This window comes from Schistocerca piceifrons, chromosome 2 (assembly GCF_021461385.2).
Source record: "Schistocerca piceifrons isolate TAMUIC-IGC-003096 chromosome 2, iqSchPice1.1, whole genome shotgun sequence".
Classification (NCBI taxonomy): Eukaryota; Metazoa; Arthropoda; class Insecta; order Orthoptera; family Acrididae; genus Schistocerca; species Schistocerca piceifrons.
In genome coordinates, this window is record NC_060139.1 from 768,589,475 (window position 1) to 768,616,708 (window position 27,234).

A 27,234-nucleotide genomic window follows, 5' to 3' on the forward strand; every position below is an offset into this window, starting at 1 on the left:
TATCTGAATGTTGCGAAAATTGGCTAAATAATGAAAACTGTGAGTGCTAAAAGGAATTTTGTGGGGAAGATAAACTACAGACTGCGTTCTGTTGGCACAACACTTAGAAAATGTAACAGATTTAGTAAAGTAACTGCCTACACTACACTTGTCCGTCCTCTTTTGGAGTACTGCTGCGCGATCTGGGATCCTTCCCAGGTCGGATTTATGGAGTACATCGTGAAAGTTCAAAGAAGAGCAGAACGTTTTGTGTTATCGCGATGTAGGGGAGAGAGTGTCAAGATTTGGGATGAACACCATTAAATTAAAGGTGTTTTTCGTTGTGGTGGAATCTTCTCACGAAATCTCAATCACCAACTTTCTTCTCCGAATGAGAAATTATTTTAGAATGAGAATTTCACTCTGCAGCGGAGTGTGCGCTGGTATGAAACTTCCTGGCAGATTAAAACTCTGTGCCGGACGGAGACTTGAACTCGGGACCTTTGCCTTTCGCGGGCAAGTGGTCTACCAACTGAGCTACCCAAGCACGACTCACGCCCCGTCCTCACAGTAGGAGACGAGGTACTGGCAGAAGTAAAGCTGTGAGGGCGGGGCGTGAGTCGTGCTTGGGTAGCTCAGTTCGTAGACCACTTGCCCGCGAAAGGCAAAGGTCCCGAGTTCAAGCCTCCGTCTGGCACAGAGTTTTAATCTGCCAGGAAGTTTCAGAAATTATTTCATTGACGCTGACCTACATAGAGAGAAAGGATAATCATAATAAAATAAGGGAAATCAGAGCTCACACGGAAAAAATGTAGGTGTTCTTTTTTTTCAGCTCGTTGTTCGAGAGTGAAACAATAGAGAATTATTGTGAAGGTGTTTGGATGAACCCTCTGCCAGGCACTTAAGTGTGAATTGCAACGTACCCATGTCGATACCCATGTAGATGTAGATGTTCGTTGATTTATGATACATTTCGGTATTACAGAGGGAGATGGCACAGCCCTAGACTAGCGTTATGGAGGGTGGCGGTTATCATGCGACCGTCAATAATTAGCTTTTCCATGAAACCTCTTAATCTCCAAATTGAATTCCGGTAACGTTTCCTTTGGACGAGTTAGTCGATTTCCTTGCCAGTCCGAGCTTGTGCCCCTCCTTTACTGACTTGATCGTCGACGACACGTCAAACCCTCATGCTTTCTGTTTCAGTATTGATTGCCAGACTAATTAGACGATATTCTCTGGGGGGAGAGGGAACGAATCCTGTATCCTACAATAGGGGCAGGCTGTACTTGTGGGAAGCACACAGGCTGTTTGTAGTCGCTGCACGCGTTGTTACGTGCCAAACAAGGGAGTGGATGTCGGAGCGAGACGTGAAGTAGAGGCGTGCGTGGGGCGGCAAGCACCTGACAGCCGGGGGGTACCGCTAGCTGCGAGCCGCGAGCTGCGTGGGGCTGCGGCACGAGAGCCCTCCATACTCCACGCCGCACGCAGGGGCTACGCGGCGTCCTCTCCCAGCTGCCCGGCGTCGCACTGCCAGCACAAAATACACGCGTCCGCCACCAAGGAACCCTCTCATTCCGCCGCTGATATGTCCAAATTTCGCACGGGTAACGCGCTTTGTATGTGGGTACCACGGTTGTTTTCGTGCATGTCTCGTTTTCTATATTTGTTATGGATCACTTGTGTTTTTCTTCTATAATAGCATATAGACTGTGTTTCTAGATTGGCGATACAATAAGAAATTTTAATTGCGAAAAAGGTAAATAACTTACATAAATTTTTGATACAGCACTGAATGCGGTGTATTTTACTTCCATCTAACACTGGCAGTTCCCGACATTTCGGCTACGTGGCAGACGTGAATGAGTTATTCCAGTAATCATCATGGAGTCGCATAACAGTGCAGATAGTGCTGAATGTTGTTTATGGTTTCGTGAATGTACCTTCCATACCTGCCCTGAAGTGACTCGATACAATATTCGGATATGAGGTGAGAAGAAACCACGTCACGTAATAGAAGATGTACGCTACTCGCCTAAGGCAAATGTTTTTTGTACTTAAGCTGTAACAAGATTTACGGTCCTTTCTTTTTTTTTTGCCTAGTAAATTGTACCTGTCTATGCTTGAAATTATACATAGTCTCAATTACTACAGGATACGGGGACAGAATTTATTTTCCAGCAAGATGGCGCGCCGCCTCATTATCATCGTGAAGTTGTCGCGTGTCTCCGTAGGAATGTGCCGATTTGTATTTGATGTGGTGGAGCAGTATGCTGGCCACCACGGCCACGTAATTTAACCCCAATGGGCTTCTCTGTGTGGGGCTATATTAAAGGTAGATTGTATGTTCCTCCCCTTCCGGGTTACGTCGCCGAGCTTTCGACAAAACATAACACTCTCCCTGGAGGCACCACAGCACTGTCCGTGCGGGTGGGAGAGTTTGCGTGTTCCTGTGATGCTGAGAGCTATACCGGTGGTAGCGTAGCTACTGGCAGGTTCAACCTAGCCGGTCAGGTCTCAGCAGAGGAGCCAGACGAAGTGTGCCTCACAACGACCTACCGTCCATTCCTCCCTTTCCCTTCCAGTCCCTTCCTTTTCCTTCTTCCCTTCTGTCAGTCTCTTCATCGGTGTAGGAGGCGGGTAATATCGATAGGTAAACACTCACGGCTTCTGTACCGACGAAGCAAGGGACCTGTGATGTGCCTTAAGGGCGTATGTCAGGATACTTCCAGTGGCATATGGCCATTCACTGCATCCCCTGCCTCTTGCCAGTCGTATCGGCCCTACGATCCACTGCCAACCAGAGGCGGAGGACGAGAGAGTGGATCTGCATCTGCGCAACTGCTTGTCCACTTTAAATACCTTCACGCGCAGATGACTCCGGCAAAGTTTCAATGGACTATGAGCTTTGAAAGTTCTGCGGCGATGGAGTACTGATGGTGAGGCAAGGGTTTGGTGTACCTGAACCTTAGTTGGTGCTCTGCACGTTAGGCGGTCAAACGGTGATGGTCGTTCTGGTACTCGTGAGAGACGGGAGGACTGGTTCGGCAGCTCGTCAGACGACAAAGCAGCCTTATTTAGGATCGCTCTGCTTTCCCTAATCCAGGGAGGGGCCTAGAAAAGGTGGCCTAAACATAGCCCGTCTCAACCTAGCACAAGTGGCAAACTACGGTCACTTGTTCACTAACATATGCGGTCAAAAAATAATAAAATAAACAGTTACCTTAAATATCTAATGATTGGAGTCTGGAACGTCCGTACTTTACAGGATAACGACCATAATCAGTGCCCAGAGAGAAAGACAGGACTTATCGCAAGGGAATTGGCTAGATATAACATCGACATTACCGCCATAAGTGAAACACATCTTAGTGACTCTGGACAGTTATGTGAACCGCTCGGAGTTTATACCTACTACTGGAGTGGAAAATCATCCACTGAAAGGGCGGAAAGTGGGGTCGGCTTTGTCATACGCAATAAATTGGCATGTTCACTAACAGAACTTCCAAAAGGTATCAGTGACAGAATAATAACACTCAGACTTCACCTGGCATCCAAGAAATATCTTCACTTGATCAATGTATACGCACCTACATTGCCATCTTCGGATGAAGAGAAGAACAAGTTCTACCAAGACCTCCGACATGTCCTTAGGGATATTCCTTCTGCAGATAAACTTCTGTTACTTGGTGATTTTAATGCTCATATTGGGAATGATTTCAGTGCTTGGAATGGAGTCCTCGGTCGCCATGGGATTGGAAAATGCAACTCGAATGGCTTGGATCTTCTAACTCTATGTGTCGAGTTTGAACTCTGTCTGACAAATACATATTTTCGTCTGCCTGAAAAATATAAAACGACATGGATGCATCCGCGATCTAAACACTGGCACCTTCTGGATTATGTGATAGTACGGAAAAAAGATCTTGGTGACGTACTGATCACACGTGCAATGAGAGGCGCTCAGGGATGGACAGACCATCGACTCGTGAGGTCCAAATTAAAGATAACTTTGAAGGCACCACGCCGAGCTTCACACAAAATACCAACAAAATTGTCCTGCAAAATCTTGGCCAATGATCAGGCTATGAGAGCAAAACTGGATGAAAAATTTGGTGTCTATGGCCTTTTGATATCCGAATCAGCCCCTGTAGATGAACAGTGGAGTGCATACGCTAGCAGACTCCGTGGCTGTGCTTCAGAAGTCTTGGGAAAGCCTCAGAAGAAGCACCAGGACTGGTTTGACGACTCAGATACAGAGATCAGAAAGCTAATTAATGATTTCAGAACCTCTCTTCGCACCCCTGATGATAACAAGCGTAGAGCAGCGCATTACAATCTGAAAGTGAAGTTACGTGCTCTCAAAGACCGTTGGTGGGCAAATAAAGCAAATGAAATACAGTTATATGCCGACACACACCAAACGGGCAGATTCTTTGAGTCCCTGAAAACTATCTTTGGTCCAAGAGTTGGGAAGATAGCACCAGTCTATAACAAAGATAAAAGTTGTCGGCTGACGCAACAGAGTGACATCCTGTCTCGGTGGGCGGAACATTTTAATGACGTTCTTAATCCCGACCATCAGACAACCGATATTCCATACATAGAAGCACTTGAAGACCTGCCAGTTGAGGAACAACTTGCGGATGCCCCTTCCTACGATGAATTCATTTCAGCACTGGCTAAGCTGAAAAATGACAAAACAGCAGGATTAGATAACTTGCCATCAGAGCTATATAAATATGGGGGGCCAAACATCAAGAAACCATTGTTTGCTCTGATCTTAAGGATTTGGCAGTATGAAATGATTCCACAAGACTGGAAAGATGCTTGCATTTCCAAGATCTATAAAGGCAAGGGTGACATATCAGACTGCAGCTCCCACAGGGGCATTTCTCTTCTCTCAGCAGCGGGAAAAGTCCTTGCCCACATAATTAACACCCGGTTAACACAACTTGCAGAAAAACTGCTACCAGAGACCCAGTGTGGCTTCCGCCCAAACAGAGGCACAGTGGATGCCATATTTGTTGTCAAACGAATGCAAGAGAAAAGCTTAGAGCAACATCGGCCTTTGTTCATGTGCTTTGTAGACCTGGGAAAAGCTTTTTATCGTGTCCCACGGGAAGCTCTCTGGATCATACTAAAGAAAACAGGGTGCCCTGACAAAATTGTCAGTTTGATTCGGCAGTTTCATGAAAACATGATGGCAAAAATCCGCAATGAGGACAAGCTCTCAGAACAGTTTCACGTGACATGTGGTGCAAAACAAGGCTGTGTTCTGGCTCCCACACTCTTCTCACTTTACTTCGCAGTTGTTATGAGAGACGCGACCAAAGCCTGTAGTAATCAAATTAGTCTCGACACAAGGACAGACAAAAGTGTCTTCAACATCTCTCGCCTCAGAACAAAAAGTCGCGTAACCAAACTATACATCTTAGAGATTCTCTACGCGGATGATGTATGCATGATGGTAAATTCTTGCGAAACTCTTCAGACTTACATAAATCTGCTAAATGCCTCCTGCAGAAGATTTGGCTTTGCCATTAGCATCACTAAGACGCAAGTTCTCAAACAGCCACTTAGAGGTCTTAATGCAGATGACTCCAGTATTGAGATAAATAACAAACCCTTGCAAAATGTGTCAAATTTCAAATACCTGGGAAGCCAAATCAGATGTGACAACAGCCTGACTACGGAAATCGCAGCGAGTATAGCCAGCGCAGCCTCAGCCTTCGGTAAGCTTAATGACCGAGTATGGAAATCACATGATCTCAAACTACAAACAAAAATTGCAGTCTACAAAGCAGTAGTATTATCCACCTTACTCTATGCCTCGGAAACCTGGTGCTGTTACAAAGCTGACATTAAGAAGCTAGATAAATTTCATCTTCGATGTCTGAGATCAATTCTGCGCATCAAATGGGAAGACCGTGTCCCAAACACGGAGATTTTGCGCCGCGTGAAACTGGCTGGTATTGAAGCTTTAATAATGAAACATCAACTGAGATGGAGTGGTCACATAGTACGCATGGATGAGAGTAGGCTACCTAAAGCGGTGTTCTACTCGCAGCTCTCGTGCTTGAAGAGGAGGAAAGGTGGTCAACACCTGCGATATAAAGACACCATTAAACGCCGCCTTGCAGCCTGTGGCATTCCAAGCAACCGTTGGGAGGAGCTAGCATTGCGCCGATCGGAGTGGCGATCAACTGTGCATAAGAGCATCGAACAATTCGAGCAAAAGCGTCTAATGAACCTGGATGCTAAAAGAGAGCTCCGAAAATCTCAGCTCAAGCCTGTCTACACGTATACTTACAACTCTGCTGATCAACTCCACTGTGCTTCATGCAACAGGATATTCAAAGCGAAATTCGGATTCGCGAGCCACATCCGAGCCTACCACAACAAGGACAGAGAAGACTGACGGAGTCGCTGTCGCCGGACACGGCGAGGAGGACATCATCAGTTCCCACCTTACATCAAGACTTGCTTCATAGGATTTGGCAGGAAATTGATTAGAGACACGACATTTGCCATGTCAAGAAAGGTATCCATATTGGAAATTTGTAAATAAAACTTGAAAATTTACTGCATCCAGTTCTGTATTAAACTTTTCTGTAAGTTATTTACCTTTTTCACAATTAAAGGTTTCTTCTGTATAATTAATTTATAAACAGCCTGTATTACAGGCACCGGAAAAACAAAACAGTACTTTTCTAAATACAGCGTAATGGAGATATGTCTTTCTACAAATTTATCGACGCCTCTGCCTAAACTAAATTCGAAGTAAAAGGACTTAATGTGACAGACAGACACATACATACACACACACACACACAGACACACACACATACATACTAACATAACACCAGTGCCTCCACTATCGCAGCGTTCGCACACAACACACTGCTCACTCAGTACCCCATTCCATTAGTAACCTACTCCACTACTAACCTATATCTACATCTACACTCCACAAGCCACCTCATGGTGTGTGGCGGAGGGTCCTTCTCCCTTTCCCTGTTCCAGTCGAGTATGGTTCGTGGGAAGAAAGATTGATGGTAAGCCACTATGTGGGCTCGAGTTCTTCAGATTTTATCTTAATCGTCTTTATGCGACGTATACGCAGGATGATGCAGTATATTGGTTGACTCATCGAGGAACGTACGCTCTCGAAACATTAACAGTAGACCACAGCGTTACGGAGAACGGCTCTCTAGCAACATCAGGAACTGGAGATGGATGAGCATTCCCATAACGTTTTCGCGCTTGCTAAATGAAGCTGTAAAGAAAAACGATACTGTTCTGTCGAACGTCTCTATTTCCTTTATCAATCCTGTCTGGCACCGATTCAGAATGGCGAGCAATACTGAAACCCTGGTCGAATGAGTGTTTTGTAAGCTACTTCGTTTGTCGATGGACTGAATTTCATGAAGATTCTTCCAAACGATATTAGTCCCGCATCCGCGTTACCCGAGATCAATTTTATGTGGTCGTTCCTTTTCAAATCGCTCCGTACGCATACTTCTAGACATTTTACGGAAGTAACTTCTTCCAGTAATTATTCTGCAATAGTGTAATCATACAATAATGGCTCTTTTTGTCTGCGTATGCGCACTAGGTTACAAAATGGTGAGGGTCAACTGCCACACTCTGCAACAAGCGTCGATCCTTCGCAGGTCTGCCTGCATTTCCCAACAATTTTTAAGCATTGCGACTTCTCTGTACACAACAGCATACTCTGTGAAAAACCTAATGGATCTTTCGACGTTGTCTGCTATGTCATTTATAAACATTGAAAAAAGTAATGGGCGTATAAAAATTCTCTGCCGAGAGTTGTGAGAGGAAGCTAGATGAAAGACACCATTCGTCGTAATTCAGCTTATAGTAGTGCTGGATGCGACGTTGATTGTGCTACGATTGGTATGCTGTCAGCTCACGACGTTTGCTTAACTTAGTAGTCAAGACGTGAATGTGAACGCAGCTACCCTCCAGAACTACGATAATCAGCGTTGGTACCTTCCACGGACAAGCGGCCCCGACATAGGATGCAGTTACGAGTAGTATATTAGGCAGTGCCTCTAGAGGACCTTCCAGCCCCGCACGTGTCCACAATAAAATCTCAGTTACCTACATGAACTGTGTTTTCAGAAGCCTTCTCACAATTTCTTGAATGTTTTCGAAGACAGTACTATGTTTGAAATTGTAAAATACGAGTTCCTCGTCCCGGTCTTTCGCCAAGCTTCCTCTCACAACTCGTCATCGAGCAACCAAAATCTGACGGTCTCCCGAAAACACAATTGTACAAAATAATGGGGCAAATTTGTGTCGGTTTGTGACAGTAGATTCCGTGCTGGCGTTTCTAGGTATTTGTAGTCTATGCAGTGCATATATCATAAGTGAACCACATTTTCATGACGTGGAGAGCTATACCCTTAGCTGCCTGTGCAACTACAGTACAGAAGATATTCAGATCACCTCCAGCCCATTCTGCTGCTGTTCCTACAACGCCATGGAAACGTAATTTTCCATCAGTACATTGCCTGTTCTCACACTCCTGGCGTAAATCGCCGCACTCTTTCAGAAGTTTACAATCTCCCCTGTCCAGCACCATCACAAAACCTGTCTCTAGAGGGATGGGGCACTGTGAGAGCTGTCCAACTTGGACTGTGTTAGCGGAAACATACCTTGAGCATTTGTGACATTAGATGGGAGATAAGACATCGTTCTCCAGTGTATCTTACAGCTAAGGAAAAATAAACAATACTGAAGTATTGAAAGAGCATAAAATATTGTAGCAACTCTGAGTAAAAGTTCACAACAGCTATTAGACACTACTGACTAGTAATAACTTAGTATTAGAATCTTCATCAGTTTAACTGACGATTCCACCTCCATTCGCTGAGTGAGGAGTGTTGTAGGCGAGCGGCGGCCGTCGAGAACAGGAAGTGACGCATGTCGTCCTATCTGGCAGTAAGTCAGCCAGTAAACAGATCCACTGACTCTCCAGTTGAACTCCAGTTCATTCTCCTGTCGTCAGGCCGTTCAGTCCTCTGAATACTGGTGGGAGAAACGATACCGAGATCCATATGACCGGCGCAGCAATATACACAAATCAAAAGAAATTTTGCATCACCTCGGTTCAGAGAAAATTGGAATAGAGATCAACATAAACATGATTTCCGCCCTTTTTATTGCTCATGAAAACCACACATTGCATATTGTACCACTAGGCAGTGAGACATTCAGAGGTGGTGGTCCAGATTTCTGTACACACCGGTTCCTCTAATACCCAGTAGCACGTCCTCTTGCATTGATACATGCCTGGATTCATCGTGGCATACTATCCACAAGTTCATCAAGGCACTGTTGGTCCAGACTGTTCCACTCCTCAGATCCCTCCGAGTGGTTGGTGGGTCACGTCGTCCCTAAACGCCCCTTTTCAATCCATCCCAAGTATGTTCGATAAGGTTCATGTCTGTAGAACATGCTGGCCACTTTAGTCGAGCGATATCGTTATCCTGAAGTAAGTCATTTACAAGATGCGCACGATGGGGGCGCGAATTGCCGTCCATGACGACGAATGCCTCGCCAGTATGCTGCTATATGGTTGCACTATCGGTCGGAGGATGGCATTCACGTATCGCACAGCCGTTACGGCGCCTTCCATGACCACCAGTGGCGTACGTCGGCCCCGCATAATGCCACCCCAAATCAGCTGCACTCGCTGGATAATGTGTCTAAGGCTTTAAGCCTGAGCAGGTTGCCTCCAAACACGTATCAGACGATTGCCTCGTTGAAGGCATATGCAACACTCATCGGTGAAAGTCCATTCTTCACGTTGTTGGGATCTGTGCCACGCTGCATTGTGTCGTGGTTGCAATGATGGACCTCGCCATGGACGTCGGGAGTGAAGTTGCGCATCATGCAGCCTATTGCGCACAGTGAGTCGTAACACGACGTCCTGTGGCTGCACGAAAAGCATTATCCATCACGGTGGCGTTGCTGTCAGGTTTCCTCCGAGTAGGTAGCGGTCATCCGCTGCAGTAACAGCCCTTGGGCGGCTTGAGCGAGGCATGTCATCGACAGTTCCTGTCTCTCTGTATCTCCTCCATGTCCGAAAAACGTCGCTTTGGTTCACTCCGAGACGCCTGGACACTTTCCTTGTTGAGTGCCCTTCCTGGCACAAAGCAACAATGCAGACGCGATCGAAGCGCGGTATTGATCGTCTAGACATGGTTGAACTACAGACAACACGAGCCGTGTACTTCCTTCCTGGTGAAATGACTAGAACTGATCGTCTGTTGGACCCCCTCCGCCTAATAGGCGCTGCTCATGCATGGCTGTTTACATCTTTGGGAGGGTTTAGTGACATCTCTGAACAGTCAAAGGGGCTGTGTCTGTGATACAATATCCACAGTGAAAGTCTATCTTCAGGAGCTCTGGGAGCCGTGGTAATGCAAAACTTTTTTGATGTTTACTACGCTGGACCGGAACCGTAGTGTCGTCTTGCCGCACACGCTTGCTAGACGGGCAACCTCACTGACTCTGCTGAACTGCGTGGAGCCTCTGTGCCCCGTGGATACATCAAAAACATTGAAACTGTTTCCATGGACAATCTCTCTCAGATGTCTGACCCTGTTATTATGGTCAAATACTGTACAGTTTTTGAATAATACTTTACATACGTGGGACGAAACTTCGTAATGTTTATATATTTTCCACGAACTGTAGCAAAATGAAGGAGGAAGGGCAGCGAAATTTCCCTGTCAACGGTTGGTTGATTATTCTATTTCACTTTAGAAAAAAGGTTTCGCTAAATTACTGAGTTTACGCCACAATCTTCTGAACTTTTTATACTCAGAGTCTGAATTCATCACCAGTGCACATTAGAATCACTCAATTACATGTACAATAAATTCCAGTTACTGTCATCCCTGCGCTACTTCTTCCAGGCCACGTAAACTGGACATGAGTATCTTACCACTGTATTTATTTATCATATTTTCCTAAACTTCATGTACCACTTGTGCAGCAATGTACAACTTCAGAATTTAATTAATTTTTTATACTTCCTCTCAGGAGCTCTTACCCATTACTGACTAAGCCATCCATGCACGACTGACTGCCTGCCCTCACAACTTCATTTCTGACAGTGCCTCTCTTGCAGTTTCCAAACTGCACAGAAGTTCTCTTGCCAAACTAACACTCATAGATGAAAGAATATTGTGGGGAACTGGGTTTGTCACAGCCAAGGAGGCTGTTTCCAGATTATTATTTTTTTGCTAATAGAATATTTATTGCAAGGTGCTTGTACTTTCTGTATCAAAAATGAAGGGGGAAGGTGAAAGCTATTCTGATACAGTGCATACTCCTCTCGTACAGCACCAAGGGGGATAGCAAGCTCAACATTCACAGATGACCGAATTCCCCTGATACACCGCACAGAAGTTTGGAATGCAGCTCAATAGGTATGTCGTCTGGGATTTGTAAACCATCAGCCACCAGCTCTCCTACACTTCTGGTTAAATTACGGCGATGAAATGGTCTTTGATCCCCCTCACACCAAAACCTAACCTAAAATATTCCCATTTATAGCATTTAACGTTAATAGCAACAGTTTGCCTTATCGACCTGCTTCAGGTGGCAACCTGTATGTCAGGGGAAAATAAATGATTTTCAAACCCCTGATGTGTAGACTACCCTGCATGACAGATACGCTGTGGTAGTACTGGTCTGCTTTATTGAACTATATTGCAGAGGCTACATGTGCTGACGAACATGGCTGGGGACGGATTGAGAAGGATAGAGAAGGGGGTGCTTAGAGTAAGGGGCAGGATGAAATGGAGGGAGGGGTAGACGAATGAGAGAGGTGGAACGTGTAGGGTTGGTGGGCAGGTGGAAAAGAAAGTGGAGGAGGCAGAGGCAGAGAAAGGGGGAAGAGGGTATGGTCAGAGGAAGGGAAGGAAGATATGGTCAGAGAGAGGGAGTGGAGAAATGGACAAAGAGTGGGGGAGGCGAAGATGTAGTGACAGAGAGGGTAAGTACGAGGAGATAGATGGAGATGGGAGGATGAACTGGACACAAAGAAAGAGGAAGAGGTGGACATGGGGCAGGAGAAGGTGTGATCAGTATACGTGTGCGGGCGAAGCCTCTGGGGAAAGGCTAGTTATCCTCTAAAGCGATGTGATATACTGGCAAACAATCTGCATGAAGCTGTTTCGAGCAGCAAGTATTTTAAATAAGGGTTTAACTATATACGAGGAAAAGTGTCAGCATTCATTTCCTGAACTCTAGATCCCGCGCTAATCGGTCTGGGTTAAAAAATGTTTCATCAGAGAAGTTACTGTTGAAAGGTGAGAGGGTGAAGTAACGTTGGCTTTGTCTATAGTATCGTGTTATAGACACAGCTCTGAGATGGGCATACAGGACATCTCGTATAAGTACACTGATACTAACAAGGAATTTCGAGACGTAAGTTCGGCTAGACAAGGCAGCAACTTGTAGTAGAAGGAAACAGCTGTAAACTCGAGTTCAGACCTTCAAGTGTGTTACAAAATAACTGATATCTGTGTTGGGACACTTATCATAACGAGTTAGCATGTTTCATATCGAAGATCGATGCAAGATATAATAATAAGAGGTAGCTAACTGTTTGACAGTATCATCGTCATAATTTTGAAATCTCTTCCCAGCAGTGGGGTATATTAAGTCAAACAAGATGCTGACGTTAAGAACGGCGAGACGTCTGCAGGAGAGAAGGTGAAAGTCCATAACGTGCAATTGTGTTGGGGCTGCCGTTTCAAACTGTTTGACACAATTTACATGGAATGTCATCAACCAGCCGGCCACGGTGGCCGTGCGGTTCTAGGCGCTCCAGTCCGGAGCCGCGCTGCTGCTACGGTAGCAGGTTCGAATCCTGCCTCGGGCATGGGTGTGTGTGATGTCCTTAGGTTAGTTAGGTTTAAGTAGTTCTAAGTTCTAGGGGACTAATGACCACAGCAGTTGAGTCCCATAGTGCTCAGAGCCATTTGAACCATTTTTGACATCAACCACATGTCTTGCCTTCCCCAAACGAAGTCACAATACACAAGAGCTTCCGAGTGATCACAACTGGTTTAGGCAACGCACCCAAGGACTGTCACTTTGTTTAAGAAGCTATTTGCGCCACCACAGTCCCATCTGACGCGCCCTTTGGGATGCTGATTATTCGTCGTTTTCTGTTATGTACTAGCGAAATAGATTCGCAGAAGTTCAGTCTTTGTGGTGCAGTATCACGTGGCAATGACCGAGAAGTCTATGTAAAAGGCACCCACTGAATCCTCATTATGAACCGGCGGTCCTCTTTTGTGTTGTCTTACACAAAAGGAGCCAACGCTTAGCAGAGACGGACGCACATTGCGCCCTCATCGCGCCCATTGTTCCACGCTACGGTGAACTATCGAACCCTACGCTGTTCCATAGACGCACTCGTGATCCTTTCATGTCTTGACTATCGTACAGTAGAACGACGGCAAACGAAAGCGGGTCCCTTCGCGTGCATATACGAGTAATGTCTCGCAATATGCAACCGCACTGACTCTTGTCCTCGGTGGCTTGGCGAGGTGTGGATTCCTCCAAGGAGGAACTAATAGGCATCGTAACGATGTGGGGACAAGAAAACTGGAACATCAATAGGACCAATGTCTCAACAGTCAAGGACACGGTGTTAAAAGACAGTCAATACAAGTGTGTTGTATCTGCACATAAACTCTCTCTGATACCCACAATTGTTTCAATTTGTGTGGCCGTAAACACTAACTGAAAGCTATGGTGTTCTACATCAGAGGCTAAACTGAGGTGTTACAATGTACACATAAACAAACTAGCATTATCTTGATGCATTTCCACGGAGTGCTTTATTTAGGTCCACAGATGGGCAATCCATTTTGTAAAGGAAGGAGATCCAGAGACCAGCTACAATTTCCTATGAAATTATTCGGAGCCCGGTTTCGGAAAGTTAAATTTGCATTATCAACGCTATATATGGACAGGAAAATTATGTCAATAACAGAAGGTAAAAAGTGTATTGCGGGTACGCATTTTAACATTTTGAATATTTTAACTATGACGAGTTCAAAACCTAAAACGTATCACGATGCCTATGGCGTAAGTTGTTTTAGGACTTGGCGTATAATGAGATTCACACACATTTATACACGATATCAGGGAAATATCGTCGCAAAGTAAATTATATACGTGTATTTTTTCCTTTCAATTTCTGATATAACAACTTTTATTTTATTTTAGGGGTTGATCAATGAAATTTCAGTTAAAAAAGAAAGAAACAAAAATACCTTGTACTGGTTCTCTGTCCTACAAAATAAAGGGTGTCCTAAAAAGAACATTCCAGTTTCGGTGGTATGTTACAAAATTTTAATTTAGACCATGTGTTAAATTGAAGACAAACTAACCAAGTGTTTGTTACAAATGTTGAATATACCAATATGCGCACCTTTAGTTATACGGTTCACATCCAACCAAACATGAAATTCTTTCCACGCCTTGGTTAATAAGCAAACAATATTCTCGTCAAATCTGTGTACCAGCTCTGGCGAATCATTACCTGGTGGCGGAACGTAGATACGATCTTTTATTATCATTACGATCAATCCAAAGGTCAGACTATTCGACTTTCAACTACTTCCGTACAAAGGGATGTCAATGGGGAAAGGTTCCATCTTCTCGCCAAATAAAGTCTTCAGGTTCACCTTCTAATTCTTTTGCAACGTATCCAGACAACCCACCTCTGTAAAGTAGCTTCAGTGGGAAAAAGACGATCCGTACACTTTACGTCGGGACAAAGCGCAGAAAACATTTAATTTTGTGGCATCTCCTTCGTATTGTACAGGTCAATGAGCATGTTGTGACACCTAGGTACGAAAACTACTGGTATTAACCATCCCCCCCCCCCCCCCTCTTAGGTGAAAAGTTGCCTCACTTAGATGAAAAATTGCATTATCCTTCTGCTGCAACATTACTCACTTGCGAAGTTATAACATACGCTATAGTCATCTAGCCAGAAAGCTTGTATCACCTGTAACTGCTATGGGTTTCTTAAAACTTCCATGCTGTCGTCATTGGTAACTGAAATTCAAGACTTGCTTTCCGAGCGGACTTCTTAGGACTACGAAAGAAAGACACTTTTGGTCGTTTCGAACTGACTGTACATTCGGCGGATGTTTTTGTCACTTAGAGGATCACAATTAAACGTTATACTAAACGCGCGTTGAACTTGAATTATAGAATCACTCTTAGAAAACAGCAGAACACAAAATGCTGTACATTTAGGAGCAGTGATTTCCATATGTGGCGCTACAAGCTGGAAAACTACAAAGCAATACTTGTGTATACGCTTCTTCGAGTTACTCTTCAATCGCGACCTTGAACCAACACTCTCCAAGACTTACAATTGATGATATTAAAATTTATAACCGGAACGTTCTTTTGTGGAAATCCTATATAATAAAATACGTAACTGAACGTAGCAGACGCGTAAAGCAGCCGTGTGAAGTCTATTTCAATTCTCAAGAATCTTCTCTTGCCGAAAATTCTGTTGTAAAAGTGTTTCGCATGGACGCCAGTGCGACAGCACAAGTGTCCATTCCCAGACGTGCAGATTAGTAGCAGGGACTACTGCGATGAATACTGGTACTACAGAACATTATCAGTGTCATTGCTAATGAAGATGGAAAAAAAGAAGAAAATAAAAATCGGTGCTGCCATATAATCAGCTCCTCTATGGAACCACTTAAGGGTCTGTTCAGCTTAACTGTTCAGCCTAACGGTTGCCTTGAACAGATCAGCGTCAACAATGTATTGCATTGCGTATTACTTGTCGGAGTCGTTTGGTATTTAACCTAGAACATTGGTAAAGAAGAAACTCTACACACTCTTCACACCCGACAGCCCAAAAGATGACGACGGAAATTTTCCCACTTCCACGGTTCGAGTAAAGTATGTCATATCGATTACCCTTTTCGTTGCTACACTGATGACATCCTCTTTCGACCCAAAAAGCAGCTGCAGGAAAAAATAAATTTACTGTTCCTCTGCAGGCCCATGAGTGGTTCCAGTATTATTATGTGGAGTCACGACTGGTGCGGTGAGTTAGCACACTGGACTCATATCCAGGAGAAGTGAGCTTCAAATCCTCGTCCTGAAGTCACGATTTAGCTTCTGCATTGTTTCCCACAGCAAAATCAGTGTAGCGGTGGTTTCTTTGAACAGGCTGCTACACTCGTTTCCTTTCAATTTTGTATTCTCATTCGCAAATAATGGATCGGTCACCAAATGATACAAATAAGCACAAACACACACACACACATTCACACACACACACACACACACACACACACACACACACACACACACAGAGGGGGGAGGGGGATAGGGAGAGGGAGGGAGAGAGAGAGAGAGAGAGAGAGAGAGAGAGAGAGAGAGAGAAATATGAAACAGAACACACACACGAACACGGTTTCTTCAGCTCTACTTATTCGTGATCGTAGAAGCATTTGTACGACCCTACAAGAATAAGCAGACAGACAAAATCAGCTGTAGTAGAAAGTCATATTTCAGTCACGCACCAGAAAACGAATTCTTCGATAAGAGTGTGAACGAAAGACGAACAACGCTTACTCGCTGTTTGTGGAAGTGGAATACAATGAAAGAAGGACACCGGCAGACGAGCCTCGTGTTATATTACGAAGAGCGGGCTAAATCCAATAGGGATCGGATAGCGTACGTAGATCATCGCACGCCTGGTCCAATGTGTTTCACATTACTTGGAATGTACAGTATAGCAGGTTAAATAAGACGTCTCTCAATACGAAGCGCAGAAGTCTCGACTGAGTCTCAAATATCAAAGACACGTACTTGTTGAAGGGCCTGTGGTTTTTCATTCCGTTACGTTTTTCATTGGTTGATTAGAATACAACTTTAGCTCGTTCGCGTTTCCATAAATATTACATCATCAATGAAACGTTTATTTCATTCAGAATTAGATGAAAGCAGTACAGGTCAGTAAGGAAGCGACTAGGACTTCTTCCATACATTGTATTTTTTTTTGCATCAATTCATACCATCAAGAATATAAAAGGAATGATGAGTAATTTCTATTGGAAATGTTCTTTCACCACAAACACCCAAGGCCGAAGGAAACACTGGAACCAAGGTAGACCTTCCAAAAACATATGCACAGTACAATTCAAGAGGCTGTCGAACTACACGCAGTGTTGGACAGCATCAACACGATGACGAAAGGTACACTGCCGGAAAAGCCCGACCCCCTTGGAAATTATCCTTAAGCGAACAAATTTCTGACGACGCAGTTAAGAAACGGGATGCCCTAGCTTGGTTCGAAAGGCAGCAAAAAATTGTCAACTTTATTTCGGGAACACATTACTTCAACTGTGTGGTGGATTTACTGCGAACTAAAATATTATCTTTGATGATTATTTTCACCAGTCCCTGAATCTATTGCATTCTATGATGGGTAAAATTAATGACTTCTGGACTTAGTAACTCACTCACTTAGCGCCCACTGCTTCGCTCGGGTAAACTATGTGATCCACACAGATTTTCTTAAACATTTTTGTCTACTGGAATTTTTAGGTTGTTCACAAACTGCAATACCTTCTAAGCTTTTCACGCAAATGAAGGCCATAGAAGCATTCTCTTCCAAACATACTTCTGACCAAAAAGCTATTCTGGTAGCTGGAGTCCAAGGTTTTAGTTGATTATCCCTTTTGCATTCCTTTGCCTATATTGCCATAGAAACTTTCGTTCCGTAACACGTATTTCTTCATATCCGAGACGTGACATACAAGTTTTCATACATTTAGCTTTAAAATTTTTTTAACTATCAAAACGTTTCCTTAAAAAGTTTCATCCCTGTTTCACCCCCTAAGGGTTTGAGTTTCCAAAAGCAGTGAAACACTTTTTTTTAAATTTCTAACAGAGAAAGAGAAGCCAAATGCAAATTTTCGTAGATTTAGCATTGAAAATGCTTTCATAACGAAATGATTCCATAAAACTTTTTATTCAATTTTCACTCCCTTACAGGGTTGAATTTCCAAAAACAGTGAGACACATTTTTTTATTTATGACGGAGAAGTCAAATATAAATTTTAATAGATGTAGCTTTAAAAATGCTTTAGTAGTTCTTTAATAACGATTTATTTTCAAAAACAATTTCACCCACTACTTCACCCTCTTTGTGGTTGAATTTCCAAGAAAACCGAAGTATATATATTTTTTATTTCTGACCAAGAAACCAAATACCAATTTTCGTACTTACAACTTCACAATTGCCTTAATAACGCATTATTTTTCACAAAGCCTTTTATCCCGCTGTTTCGCCCCGTTGGGGCTGGAATATCGAAAAATCCCTTCTTAAACGACACCTAACGTATAAAATCAACACCCTCCGCAAATTTCAAGTTTTTATCCGTAGTGGTTTGGCCTGGCCGATGATAAGTCAGTCGGGACATTGCCTTTTACATGTAGAGATTTGAAGTGGTAATAAGTACTAGAAGCGGGATTTGCATTTACATTTCATATTTTTGCCTCATTAAGTAATGTTTCAGCAGCCTTGTTGCTCAGAAAGGAATAAAAAATGGAACAGAATATTAACCTTCTGGAAGCTTTTGTATGTTCAGCAGCATAGTGATTTTACTTCTCTACAATTTAATTTAACGTGGATTCGCACCGGTTTGTAAGAGAGCTACAGAAAAGTGTGCCGATCACAGTGGAGTGAACTTCCAAATGCAATGAGGGTTTTTCGAGATTCATTATATCCTCCAGCCGTGAGGGCACTCAGCAGAGTGTTCACGATTTCTTTATCCGTGAAACCACGACATCTTTCACTGCTGTGGAGGTGACACATGCGAAAGAGACAGAGAGAGAGACAGACAGAGAGAGAGAGAGAGAGAGAGAGAGAGAGAATGATTCAGTTGCTTACCCAGAGCGTCGTCGTTCTTGTAATGAGCGGTCGGCAGCTGCTTTAGCGCGGAGTCTCTTGTACAGGGATGAGCAGTCCCTGCGAAGCACTCCTGGAAAGACAGAAATACGACCATATGATAACGATTACTTGTAGCTTGCGGTGAAGAAAACTAACAAAAACTTTCCCAATAAAGTACGTTAGCGTTTCCGGACAAATCGTTTAGGAAATGCGTGTCGGTATTTATGTCCCGTCTCCAAGTAAAGTCACTGATTCTCAATTCACATTCTAGTTTCGATTTAACTTCATCATAAATATGGAAGAACCTCATGACTTCTATTAAAAAGATATAGGACCGTGCCGACTACATCTTCAACTTGACCTTTCAAATGTCTCGTAGAAAATGCTAAGCACAGTACTTTTTTTATTTCTTATTTATTCCACCAGGTTTCGGTCTTGAACCATCATCCGAAGCGGAAAAAAAAATTGAAATGTCTTACATGTCATACGTGGTACAACGCAAATTACCATCTTAACTGCAATCACAAATATCGTGCACAACATAATATAGAAGATTCTTAAACAAATGCCGTGGCTCATTTACTGGCAATTTGACATTGTCCACTGAATGGGCCTCAGCTTTTTATAGGATCAGTTTGTGTCTTCCCACTGAATGGGCTATAGCATTTTGCAAGATACTGCGATATTACGGTGTGCACAATATTTGTATCTGCAGTAAAGACGATACTGTTCTATCATACTCTTACACGAGATGTGAGAGTTTTTACACATTTATTTTCCCTGGACGGAAACCTGTCGGAATAAATAGTAAATTAAAAAACAACACAGTGCCAAGCTTATATATTTCAGCCGTTGACGGTCACCTAAAAGAAGTATTTGTTTTAATGTGTTCAGACACATTTTCATCGTTTAGAGATGAGGTGATACACAGAATTCTTCTAAATGATCATGAGCTACCGCAGGTAAGGGGCATTTCAATAATACCACATATTCACATCTGAAGAAAAGAAGGGTACTTAGCATCCCGTCGGCGATGACGTCGCTAGACACATGGCACAAGCTCTGATAGGATAAGGACACGGAAGCATTTCAAAGGAATCATCCGGGTTCAAATGGTTCAAATGGCTATGAGAACTATGAGACTTAACTTCTGAGGTCATCAGTCCCCTAGAACTTAGAACTACTTAAACCTAACTAACCTAAGGACATCACACACATCCATGCCCGAGGCAGGATTCGAACCTATGACCGTAGCGGTCGCGCGGTTCCAGGCTGGAGCACCTAGAACCGCTCGGCCACCCCAGCCGACAATCATCCGGGTATTCGCCTTATTCGATTACGGGAAACATCAGTATTGATCGCTGGGCGATGATCTGACTGCCGGACTGGTGCCACCTTTTACGTTTCTCAACGTTATCAGTCAGCTGTAAATGTGCAAAGGAGAACTTTCGTTATTGATATCATACCTTGTTTGTTCCGCGCATCTGGAGCCTTTACAGAACATCCATCCATTTTAATGTAACATTTCTAAGCATATATTTTTTAAATTCTTGCCGGGAAATATCTCTCTTTCACGATTCACGTGTTTACAGTACGTTGAAAAATTTTTCTGAATATCATTGTATTGCTGAAACTGCTCTTTACTCTTTTTCGACTACATTAAAATTATCATGTAGTCTTGCATGCTTACCTTTTTACAAGAGTAAAATCAGTAGTGGATTTTTTTTCAGCAGGGTATATGTTATACTAGCTGCATCACGCTGTTTTACCCGCGGATAAACAGTTATTTATAAAGAAATATTAATGCTGAAACTCACTATACAAGAGTATGTACCATGAAAAAAGTTATTTCTTAGAGGTGCTGAGGGGCCAACCACTTGCGGCCCAGTAGACAGCGCGGCATCCGAGAAAAAAACCATGGGAGAAGTTGACAGAAAATACGTCACTCAAAACTCACTCGTTTACGTAAGGAAAAAACTTATCTCTACGCTAAACTTAATGTATTCATTTCATATTTAAGCCGCACGGACGACATTCCATTCACATTATCCATCCCACGCGAACAGTAGTCACATTGACCATACCACGGGAACTGTGACTTTCTTTCTGAATAAAAGGTATTATGTGTGTTTATTCATCGCATAGGCTATTTCAGATCCAAAGTTCATCCAAATCCGTTCAGCCGCTTCAGCGTGAAGGAGTAACAAACACGCTATGTCGACGAAGATAGAAAATAAGCAATTTATAGTTTCGGTGAAGCGTAAATTTCATAATATTTCTACTTGCAGCAATGTCATCTGGCCTCACGTTTGTGCCTGTTACCAGCGGATACACTCCCATACCATGACAAAATTCAGCCTCAGTAGAAATCTGCCGCGTACTACGTGTAAAAGCATGACGTCTCTCTGTCTTACAGCATTTAAATGATACCAGCGTTGTGAGTCTGCAACCGTCTCGGAAGCTATACGATATACCTGAAGCTTAGCGGCTAAAATACAATGGCCTTGTATGAAGGAATGGATTAAACGCTTTGAAGATTGCATAAACGTTGTATTTATTACGTTGAATCTTATTATGTAGGAGACATTAAACAATAAAAGCATTTTCATAAATGCAATGGATTTCAAAACTCAAAGATTAAATAGCTTTTTTTAAGAGTAGTTTATGTTCCACATTGCGCATTATATTCTTCAAGTCAACAAACATCTTGCACTACACATTTTTTCTAATAGTATATATGTTAATTCAGGGTATAAGATAATTCCATTCATAATTTCTTCAAAACCTGTCCATCCGTTTCAGCGTGAAGGAGTAACAAACATACTCACACACACAATAATATATATGGGATGATAATACGTGTCATTTTAAAACTGTGCGCTAAACTACACGTGCCTTTCACGCCCAGGGCTATAACACAATTGAGGATCCTGAACAAGCCTTGGGGTACGGGTTATGGAAAGCTGGAGAGCACAAATAATAATAAGTAGACTCTCTGGACCGCTCCTTGAAACTTTGGCGGAGAGTACCGCATTCAAGGGGCCGGTGTTTTCGTTAGAGTCATGGTGTTGTGGTATGATTCTAATGAATTCTCCTCTCTTTGCGTTTATCATAGATATAGTGTGACCACTCCATCTATTCCTAACAATCTGCTTCAGAAGAAAGGCTCTTTATTCGTCATAACTTAAAGTTTCATGTAATAAAAGTTAGTTCCGTTGGATATCTCCATGAAACTATGGATACATGAAAATACAACAGATGTCTTACTGAAATTGTAACAGCCACCAGCTACTGTTCTTTTATCTTCTTATTCAATGTAAGACCCTTAGCAGTTTCAAACCAACAGATTTATCTTCTGTACTCATTGTACTGCATGTGTTTAGTATGAGAAGTCGACTGCTTCCTGCTCCACTCGTTTTTTGAATTGGTGTTGTTCTGCATCAAAGATGATTCTATTTTATCAAGCCTAATGACGGACTATAATCTACATACTGAATACGTAAGGCGACAAAAGTGGAGTGGAAAAACCGTTTTCGTTTATAATTCTTTGCAATATGTGGCTTTTCCATGCTAAATAATTAATCTGTCCTAGGAGAAAGAGCAAAATGTACAAATGTACTTACAAGACATCTTCGTGCGTAGTATAAAACTACTCTGTTACTGCTGTTGGGAAACAGCTTTTATACAACAGAATGCTACCACCAACGCATCTGGTTTTCACTTGATCACTGTTGCAGTGCTTTACGCTTTTGTTTTCTGTTTGTAATTTGTAGAAGCCAGCGGTTGATGTCGGAAAACGCACGGAAACACACTTCCGAATTAGAAAACAACTATCACAAGGACTTTTTCAAGCTTCAGTCGAAGTACTGAAGTTACCTTTAGGAACGGCTTTTTATTACGTTCGCCTAGGCAGAGCTTGTCCTCCTGAGATTTACCCTTTGCAACGTAAAACGTGGAGTTAAGGCGCGGAACGAAGGAAACTGGCAACGTCCTAAGCAAGGAAATTAAAGCAGTTGAGGGAACTTCTGGCGAGAAGAGCCGGCTAATAAATTCTCGTAATCCTCGTGCTGACGCCGCCAGAAAGGCGCGGAATTAATTTAATCTGCGGCACGCTCTGGCTACCTCATTCCCTGCACGTAGGGCAGATAAATTCCTCGGTAGCAGGTGCCCGCAACTTAAGTGTAATGGCACCGAACAGGAGAAGCTCATTCTTGGAGATATTCGAGGCGGAGGCGGGGCATCGTTAGGGACTATGAGCTCAACATTTAGTGAAGGAGTGGCGGAAGTAACACAGAAAGTTGCCAAATTGATAACGCAAAGTTCGTCTAAGGTAATGAGGGACCCTTGTTACAAAGTCAGCACAACTGGAATACATCTTTACATTGACAATTAACATCTGTCGTAAGAGTACGTCAGCATTTCGCTGAAAGCAAGTAAATAACCAATGCCAGGATAATGATAAGTGAAGGGAGACAGTTTCACAGAAAACTGATTGCAAAAATACGTTCATAGTATACATGAATACTATAGGCACATCATCACATTCGTAGCGTGGTGGTTCGGTGGTTAAGACAGTTGAACATATTCTGAAGGACAGGAGTTCAAACAACCGCCCAGTTCGAAGTTTTCGCAGTTTATCTCATTCGCTGAAGGTACAGAGGTGGTATTCTCAATAGAATTTCAGTTCTGCATTGGGTAGAGGTCATTTTAGCTGATATTTTGATAGTTTCCACATCCGTATTCGTCAGCATATGAGGTGCATAACTCGTTTGCTCGTTGTCTGGACTCCATCCAAACCGAGAATCAGATTTTTCACTCGTTGCTTGTCTGTTTCATAGCTTGTTTGTCGACGAAACAGTAAACACTTTATATTTGGGACACACAGAGCATGGTAGCTGTCAGAATTTTGTGTAAGATGACATTAAGTCACCTGCAAGTACGAGAATCTGAAGATTATCATTTTCAACCAAAAAAGCTTGAAGAAACTGTCTTCGAATATTACTCTCAAAGATTTTCGATGTTCACCCCATATTTACTACCGGTTGCCACTGGAAATATACAGTATGTTTTCTAACCATTACTTTCGGTGTAGCTATACTAGTCATACGTATTTGCAATCGTAGATGGTGGAGGAGGAGGAAGAAGAAAATGCATACATACATTTTATTCAGAGCTATTCATGAAATTTCATCTATAGTGGCTTATAGTCCATTACCAAGTGGTCAGTTACTAATCTCAACAGGAGTCGTGTTATGAGTCAACGAGCGCCCCACCTACGAAAGGGGCAGCATTGTTCATGATCATTTCGTTGAACTATTGTACATTATACAAGACATACTATACCAGTGGAGGCAGCCGGCATTGAATATTCGACAAATACGTACTTCACGCTAGCTTAACAACATGACATAACCTGTGTCCTAATGGATCATATCGACTGGGAAATTATGAATGGGAGAAGACGCAAAAGTTGGAACTTCAGAATAAAAATGAAATTATTACTCTGTTACTGCAGAAAGGGCAGAAACAATAAGGTGAACGCTTACGAAGGAAGGCGACAATTTGACGTTCCGTCGACAGCGAGGTCATTAGAGACGGAGCACAAGCTCGGATTAAGAAAAGATGTAAAAGGAAATCGGTCGTGTCCTTTTCAAAGGAACGAACCCAGCATTTATTTGGAACGGTTTAAGGATATTAGGGAAAACATAAATATGAATGGATGGTACTTTGATCCATTGTCCTTCCGCAGGCAAGTCAATTGAGCTAACCACTGCAGCAGATCGCTCGGTGGGTCGGTTACTGGACATCCGTATGTGTAAGCACCTGACTAACCTGCCTATCGAGTTGTGACAAGATACACAGTTTTTTGACAAGTTGGTTCATAATGGCTGCCACAAAACCTAGAAGTTAGTAACAGTGATTTACAATTAGCCTGCGTATTTCAGTGACTAAAGTGACGCAAAGAATGTTGCCACATAGTCAGGGCCTCGATCAGGTTTTGCTTCACTATGTATTTTGATGCAGAAAGCGATTCCTAAGTGCAGGAGAACAAATTTATTCAGGAGAGAAAATCCACAATTATACAACAAGATTTTTCAAGATGAAGAATTATTGCCATCGTGCAGTGTTTAAGTGGCTGCCCCTAGAAGGCACTCTGCTAGTGTAAACTAGCAATGTATACTTTTATCATCATGTAAGATTTTGATCAAAAACCTACAAAACTGCTCATATCGCGAGAAAAAAAGAAATCACATTCCGAGAAGACTGCATCAAAATACATTCCGTTGAATACCACCAGCAACCGTCACAAGTATTTAGATAAATGGTGCGTTGCATGTGGTTTGCTATGCGAGAGATCCTTTTATCAATGTAAACCAACTATGTAAACAACAATGTAATTGTAAAAAATGGGGCCTTCATAATGTCTGCAAAATGCTGATAGAATTGCTGCTTTCCCGTTTCACCGATGAATATCAACCAAGCACGTGTAAATCACTCTCAGTTATGTAATGAAAGTAACTAATTTTATGTCCGAAGTTCTCGTGTACACCTTGAAATCGCTTAATTCAAATTTATTTGGAATCCCAAATTTTCCTTTGCTTCTCTTTTCCTTTTGATGTCCTTTATGAAAATATTAAACACAATAAATTGAGCACTATTTCGCTTTATTTGCAGTGTAAAAGTTTCCACATTGAGACTCGACACCTCGACCCTTGGTTACCATTCTGTACTCATTCCGCTGCGCAACCCGCTTCCGGGAAACTACGCGAACATACCTCGCGTTACTAGCTACAAAAACGCTTTTCTTTTTGTAAACGTTTGGCCACCTGGAGCTCCCACTTCTGTGATTTTCATTTCTGGACAAACCCTGCTTATTCCATAAATCTGGACGAAACCGGTGATGATCAGTGGGCATGGTCATCTTGTTAGCACCGCACGAAATCAGTCGATCTCTATTCGCTAAATTTTGCCGCCCGAGCTTCTTTAGATAATGGATAAGTTGAATGACATAGGATACTAAATATGATAATTAGGGTGGACGTACCAATAATTTTTGCTATAAATCTTTGATTTTCCATAGCTGGCTTTGTGGTGACTTCTGCTAGCCTCTCTTCATCTTACGCATTTTTATACCTAGTTGGCTTGGAGAAGATGCGTAAAATAGGCCAGTTATTGTTTTACCGTTTGAATGGTAATCAATAACATTAAGAAATGAAATCGTTTTTGCCTTTTTTGATCAAGGCCCACTGCACTGAAACCTACTACGTTTCTGACGAAATACGGAATACAGGTCTCGTCCGCAGTAAACATTCAGCAACATACACCAGCCGGATTCTTTTTGAATCGCTACGAACAATGCTGAGAGAATGATAACGTTTGTCACATATCAGATTTGAAAAAATGGAGACTTCCGTAGCACAAAACTACACTCCTGGAAATTGAAATAAGAACACCGTGAATTCATTGTCCCAGGAAGGGGAAACTTTATTGACACATTCCTGGGGTCAGATACATCACATGATCACACTGACAGAACCACAGGCACATAGACACAGGCAACAGAGCATGCACAATGTCGGCACTAGTACAGTGTATATTCACCTTTCGCAGCAATGCAGGCTGCTATTCTCCCATGGAGACGATCGTAGAGATGCTGGATGTAGTCCTGTGGAACGGCTTGCCATGCCATTTCCACCTGGCGCCTCAGTTGGACCAGCGTTCGTGCTGGACGTGCAGACCGCGTGAGACGACGCTTCATCCAGTCCCAAACATGCTCAATGGGGGACAGATCCGGAGATCTTGCTGGCCAGGGTAGTTGACTTACACCTTCTAGAGCACGTTGGGTGGCACGGGATACATGCGGACGTGCATTGTCCTGTTGGAACAGCAAGTTCCCTTGCCGGTCTAGGAATGGTAGAACGATGGGTTCGATGACGGTTTGGATGTACCGTGCACTATTCAGTGTCCCCTCGACGATCACCAGTGGTGTATGGCCAGTGTAGGAGATCGCTCCCCACACCATGATGCCGGGTGTTGGCCCTGTGTGCCTCGGTCGTATGCAGTCCTGATTGTGGCGCTCACCTGCACGGCGCCAAACACGCATACGACCATCATTGGCACCAAGGCAGAAGCGACTCTCATCGCTGAAGACGACACGTCTCCATTCGTCCCTCCATTCACGCCTGTCGCGACACCACTGGAGGCGGGCTGCACGATGTTGGGGCGTGAGCGGAAGACGGCCTAACGGTGTGCGGGAC

General features: G+C 43.1%; 1 protein-coding gene across 1 annotated transcript in view; it reads right to left on the reverse strand.

The window, feature by feature from the left end:
* The window catches only part of LOC124775839 (ubiquitin-conjugating enzyme E2Q-like protein 1), a 641,480-nt gene that overhangs the window by 384,719 nt on the left and 229,527 nt on the right, over nt 1–27,234 (reverse strand). Inside the window, exon 2 of the mRNA XM_047250674.1 lies at nt 18,977–19,067. The gene's annotated coding sequence lies outside the window, so the exon portion shown is untranslated. The remainder of the gene's footprint in view (nt 1–18,976; nt 19,068–27,234) is intronic.